General features: G+C 47.3%; 1 long non-coding RNA gene across 1 annotated transcript; it reads right to left on the minus strand.

Moving 5' to 3' along the window:
* Positions 1-2,418: 2,418 nt before the first annotated feature.
* On the minus strand, positions 2,419-2,788 carry LOC127907880 (uncharacterized). The gene is made up of 3 exons (XR_008065476.1): positions 2,760-2,788; positions 2,605-2,666; positions 2,419-2,478 (listed from the first exon to the last, which is right to left on the minus strand). It is a non-coding gene; the product is annotated as an uncharacterized LOC127907880 (long non-coding RNA).
* Between the last annotated feature and the right edge of the window lie 3,467 nt (positions 2,789-6,255).

Raw genomic sequence — 6,255 nt, forward strand, 5'->3', positions numbered from 1 at the left:
GGAGAGTAGACAAGCAGAGACCAAGGTGATGCAATATTGATCCAGATTAAGGAGAGTAGACAAGCAGAGACCAAGGGGATATAATATTGATCCAGATTAAGGATAAACAGAGACCGAGGGGATGTAATATTGATCCAGATTAAGGAGAGTAGACAAGCAGAGACCTAGGGGATGTAATATTGATCCAGATTAAGGAGAGTAGACAAGCAGAGACCTAGGGGATGTAATATTGATCCAGATTAAGGAGAGTAGACAAGCAGAGACCGAGGGGATGTAATATTGATACAGATTAAGGAGAGTAGACAAGCAGAGACCGAGGGGATGTAATATTGATCCAGATTAAGGAGAGTAGACAAGCAGAGACCGAGGGGATGTAATATTGATCCAGGTTAAGGAGAGTAGACAATCAGAGACCAAGGGGATGTAATATTGATCCAGATTAAAGAGAGTAGACAAGCAGAAACCGAGGCGATGAAATATTGATTTTAATTTATAGGATTCAGATAATATTCAGTAAATATAGTACGCAACATTTGATTTGGACCAAACGTCTTCCTATCAATGAGTAAGACAATCCAAAAGCCACCCACGGCCCCCTCATACCCCATGCCAATTCACCTCAACAACCAGTATACAGCATCAGTTCTCTATGTTGGACAAGTAGTATGAAGCTGTGGCTTGGAGTATTGCATCTTCATACTATGTCATGTATTCCCTGTGAATCTGGTGATGTGTTTTTCCTTTGCAACTTTGGGTTCAAAGCAATATATTTTGGCTCATTACGAAAATAAATTGTGTGGACAAACTCACGATTCAAGCCAGTCATTCTTGAAGATTCAGTTTGTCCCTCTGTGCCAACCATGCATGAGGCAGGTCGCACTAACCTAATCAGGGATAGGATGTGATTAACAAATTAGTGATTTCTTGCTCGCATGAGAGAGGGATAAGAGGAGATGGAGAGAGAAAGGGAGAGAAGAGTAGAGAGGGACGTGTTTAAGAGGAGTGGAGTAGAGATGGGACAAGGGAGGGAGGGAGGGAGAAAATAAGTGAGATTCCGGCGAGCCTGGCGTCAAGGACATACTGCTTTCCCGGGAACAGAAAAAGAAGGCGATTGAATAAACCTCCTCTGCCTTTCGTTCTCCTAGCTAACGTGCAATCATTGGAAAATAAAATTGACGACCGAAGAGGAAGATTAAACTACCAACGGGACATTAACAACGGTCATGTCTCATGTTTCACAGAGTCGTGGCTGAACGACGACATTATCAACATACAGCTGGCTGGTTATACACTGCACCGGCAGGACAGAACAGTGGTGTCTGGTAAGACAAGGGGTGGCGGACTATGCATATATTTAAACAACAGCTGGTGCACGATATCTAAGGAAGTATCAAGGTTTAGCTCGCCTGAGGTAGAGTAGCTCATGTTAAGCTGTAGACCACACTATCTACCTAGAGAGTTTTCCTCTGTATTTTTTGTAGCTGTTTACATACCACCACAGACCGATGCTGGTACTAAGACAGTAATCAATGAGTTGTATTCCGTCATAAGCAAACAGGAAAACGCTCATCCAGAGGCAGCGCTCCTAGTGGCCGGGGACATTAATGCAGGGAAACTTAAATCCGTTTTACCAAATTTCTATCAGCATGTTAATTGTGGAACCAGAAGGAAAATAAAAACTCTTGACCACCTGTCCTCTACACACAGAGACACTAGAATACCTGTCCTCTACACACAGAGACACTAGAATACCTGTCCTCTACACACAGAGACACTAGACCACCTGTCCTCTACACACAGAGACTCTAGACCACCTGTCCTCTACACACAGAGACACTAGAATACCTGTCCTCTACACACAGAGACACCAGATCACCTGTCCTCTACACACAGAGACACTAGACCACCTGTCCTCTACACATAGAGACACTAGACCACCTGTCCTCTACACACAGAGACACTAGACCACCTGTCCTCCACACACAGAGACACTAGGCCACCTGTCCTCTACACACAGAGACACTAGACCACCTGTCCTCCACACACAGAGACACTAGACCACCTGTCCTCTACACACAGAGACACTAGACCACCTGTCCTCTACACACAGAGACACTAGATCACCTGTCCTCTACACACAGAGACACTAGACCACCTGTCCTCTACACACAGAGACACTAGACCACCTGTCCTCTACACACAGAGACACGTACAAAGCTCTAGACCAGCTGTCCTCTACACACAGAGACACTAGACCACCTGTCCTCTACACACAGAGACACTAGACCACCTGTCCTCTACACACAGAGACACGTACAAAGCTCTAGACCACCTGTCCTCTACACACAGAGACACGTACAAAGCTCTAGGCCACCTGTCCTCTACACACAGAGACACGTACAAAGCTCTAGACCACCTGTCCTCTACACACAGAGACACTAGACCACCTGTCCTCTACACACAGAGACACTAGACCACCTGTCCTCTACACACAGAGACACGTACAAAGCTCTAGACCACCTGTCCTCTACACACAGAGACACGTACAAAGCTCTAGACCACCTGTCCTCTACACACAGAGACACGTACAAAGCTCTAGACCACCTGTCCTCTACACATAGAGACACTAGACCACCTGTCCTCTACACATAGAGACACTAGACCACCTGTCCTCTACACACAGAGACACTAGACCACCTGTCCTCTACACATAGAGACACTAGACCACCTGTCCTCTACACACAGAGACACTAGACCACCTGTCCTCTACACACAGAGACTCTAGACCACCTTTCCTCTACACACAGAGACACTAGACCACCTGTCCTCTACACACAGAGACACCAGATCACCTGTCCTCTACACACAGAGACACTAGACCACCTGTCCTCTACACATAGAGACACTAGACCACCTGTCCTCTACACACAGAGACACTAGACCACCTGTCCTCTACACACAGAGACACTAGACCACCTGTCCTCTACACACAGAGACACTAGACCACCTGTCCTCTACACACAGAGACATGTACAAAGCTCTAGACCACCTGTCCTCTACACATAGAGACACTAGACCACCTGTCCTCTACACACAGAGACACCAGATCACCTGTCCTCTACACACAGAGACACTAGACCACCTGTCCTCTACACACAGAGACACTAGACCACCTGTCCTCTACACACAGAGACACTAGACCACCTGTCCTCTACACACAGAGACACGTACAAAGCTCTAGACCACCTGTCCTCTACACACAGAGACACTAGACCACCTGTCCTCTACACACAGAGACACTAGACCACCTGTCCTCTACACACAGAGACACTAGACCACCTGTCCTCTACACACAGAGACACTAGACCACCTGTCCTCTACACACAGAGACACGTACAAAGCTCTAGACCACCTGTCCTCTACACACAGAGACACTAGACCACCTGTCCTCTACACACGGAGACACTAGACGACCTGTCCTCTACACACAGAGACACTAGACCACCTGTCCTCCACACACAGAGACACTAGACGACCTGTCCTCTACACACAGAGACACTAGACCACCTGTCCTCCACACACAGAGACACTAGACTACCTGTCCTCTACACACAGAGACACTAGACCACCTGTCCTCTACACACAGAGACACTAGACCACCTGTCCTCTACACACAGAGACACTAGACCACCTGTCCTCTACACACAGAGACACTAGACCACCTGTCCTCTACACACAGAGACACTAGACCACCTGTCCTCTACACACAGAGACACGTCCCTCGCCCTCCATTGGGAAAATCTGACCGTAACTCTATCCTCCTGATTCCTGCTTATAAGCAAACATTTAAGCAGGAAGCATCAGTGACCTAGGCAATACAAAAATTGGTCGGATGAAGCAGATGCTAAGCTACAGGACTGTTTTTCTAGCATGTTCCGGGATTCTTCCGATGCCATTGAGGAGTACACCACATCAGTCACTGGCTTCGTCAATAATTACATCGATGACGTCGTCCCCACAGTGACCGTATGTACATACCCCAAACAGAAGCCATGGATTTACGGGCAACATCCTCACTGAGCTAAAGGCTAGAGCTGCTGTTTTCAAGGAGCGGGATTCTAACCCGGAAGCTTACAAGAATTCCCGCTATGCCCTCCGACGAACCATCAAACAGGCAAAACGTCAATACAGGACTAAGGTCAAGTCGTACTACACCGGCTCTGACGCTTGTCGGATGTGGCAGGGCCTGCAGACCATTACAGACTACAAAGGGAAGCACAGCCGAGAGCTGCCCAGTGACACGAGCCTACCAGACAAGCTGAACTACTTCTATGCTCGCATCGAGGCAAATTATTATACGGAGTGAAACAGGGGAACCCAAGAGCAGATTCGGACGAGGAGACTGGGATGAAGTAACCAAGGTATTTAACACAGGGGGAGATGAGACTGGGATGAATTAACCAAGGTATTTAACACAGGGGGAGATGGAAACTGGGATGAAGTAACCAAGGTATTTAACACAGGGGGAGAGGAGACTGGGATGAAGTAACCAAGGTATTTAACACAGGGGGAGAGGAGACTGGGATGAAGTAACCAAGGTATTTATTAACACAGGGGGAGATGGAGACTGGGATGAATTAACCAAGGTATTTAACACAGGGGGAGATGGAAACTGGGATGAAGTAACCAAGGTATTTATTAACACAGGGGGAGATGGAGACTGGGATGAATTAACCAAGGTATTTAACACAGGGGGAGAGGAGACTGGGATGAAGTAACCAAGGTATTTAACACAGGGGGAGATGGAAACTGGGATGAAGTAACCAAGGTATTTATTAACACAGGGGGAGATGGAGACTGGGATGAATTAACCAAGGTATTTAACACAGGGGGAGATGGAAACTGGGATGAAGTAACCAAGGTATTTATTAACACAGGGGGAGATGGAGACTGGGATGAATTAACCAAGGTATTTAACACAGGGGGAGAGGAGACTGGGATGAAGTAACCAAGGAATTTAACACAGGGGGAGAGGAGACTGGGATGAAGTAACCAAGGTATTTATTAACACAGGGGGAGATGGAGACTGGGATGAATTAACCAAGGTATTTAACACAGGGGGAAGATGAGACTGGGATGAAGTAACCAAGGTATTTAACACAGGGGGAAGATGAGACTGGGATGAAGTAACCAAGGTATTTAACACAGGGGGGAGATGGAGACTGGGATGAAGTAACCAAGGTATTTAACACAGGGGGAGATGGAGACTGGGATGAAATAACCAAGGTATTTATAGAAACACAGGGGGGAGATGGAGACTGGGATGAAGTAACCAAGGTATTTAACACAGGGGGAAGATTGAGACTGGGATGAAGTAACCAAGGTATTTATTAACACAGGGGGAAGATTGAGACTGGGATGAAGTAACCAAGGTATTTAACACAGGGGGGAGATGGAGACTGGGATGAAGTAACCAAGGTATTTAACACAGGGGCAAGATGGGGACTGGGATGAAGTAACCAAGGTATTTATAGAAACACAGGGGGGAGATGAGACTGGGATGAAGTAACCAAGGTATTTATAGAAACACAGGGGGAAGATGGAGACTGGGATGAAGTAACCAAGGTATTTATAGAAACACAGGGGGGAGATGAGACTGGGATGAAGTAACCAAGGTATTTAACACAGGGGGAAGATGAGACTGGGATGAAGTAACCAATGTATTTATAGAAACACTGGGGGAGATGAGACTGGGATGAAGTAACCAAGGTATTTAACACAGGGGGAAGATGAGACTGGGATGAAGTAACCAATGTATTTATAGAAACACAGGGGTTGCAAGAAACCAGGTGTGGAGGCTGAGGCTGGAGTGAGAGGGGTTGGGACAGGGTAACCAGGTGCTGAGACTGGAGTGAGAGGGGTTGGGACAGGGTACCAGGTCTGGAGTGGAATCCAAGGGATTAGTAGAGTGGGGAATCCAGAACAGAGTAGCAGGAGGACGAGACGTGTAACTGGAGACAGGGACCAGAGTCAGAGCGGACAGAACTGTAGGGGAGAGTAAAACAGCATCAGGCTGGGAAAACAGGCACAACAGGACCTCACAGTAACAAACGGCTAGAGGCATAGACTGACTGAGCAGAGATTACGATCTGGCAGCGTGGAAGTGGCAGGGCTGAGTATTTGTAGAGGTCTTGATTATGGAACAGGTTGCAGCTGGTGGGGATCTGCTCTGACTTCAGCATACCTGTCTCCGCC

Source organism: Oncorhynchus keta, chromosome 16 (assembly GCF_023373465.1).
Source record: "Oncorhynchus keta strain PuntledgeMale-10-30-2019 chromosome 16, Oket_V2, whole genome shotgun sequence".
NCBI lineage: Eukaryota > Metazoa > Chordata > Actinopteri > Salmoniformes > Salmonidae > Oncorhynchus > Oncorhynchus keta.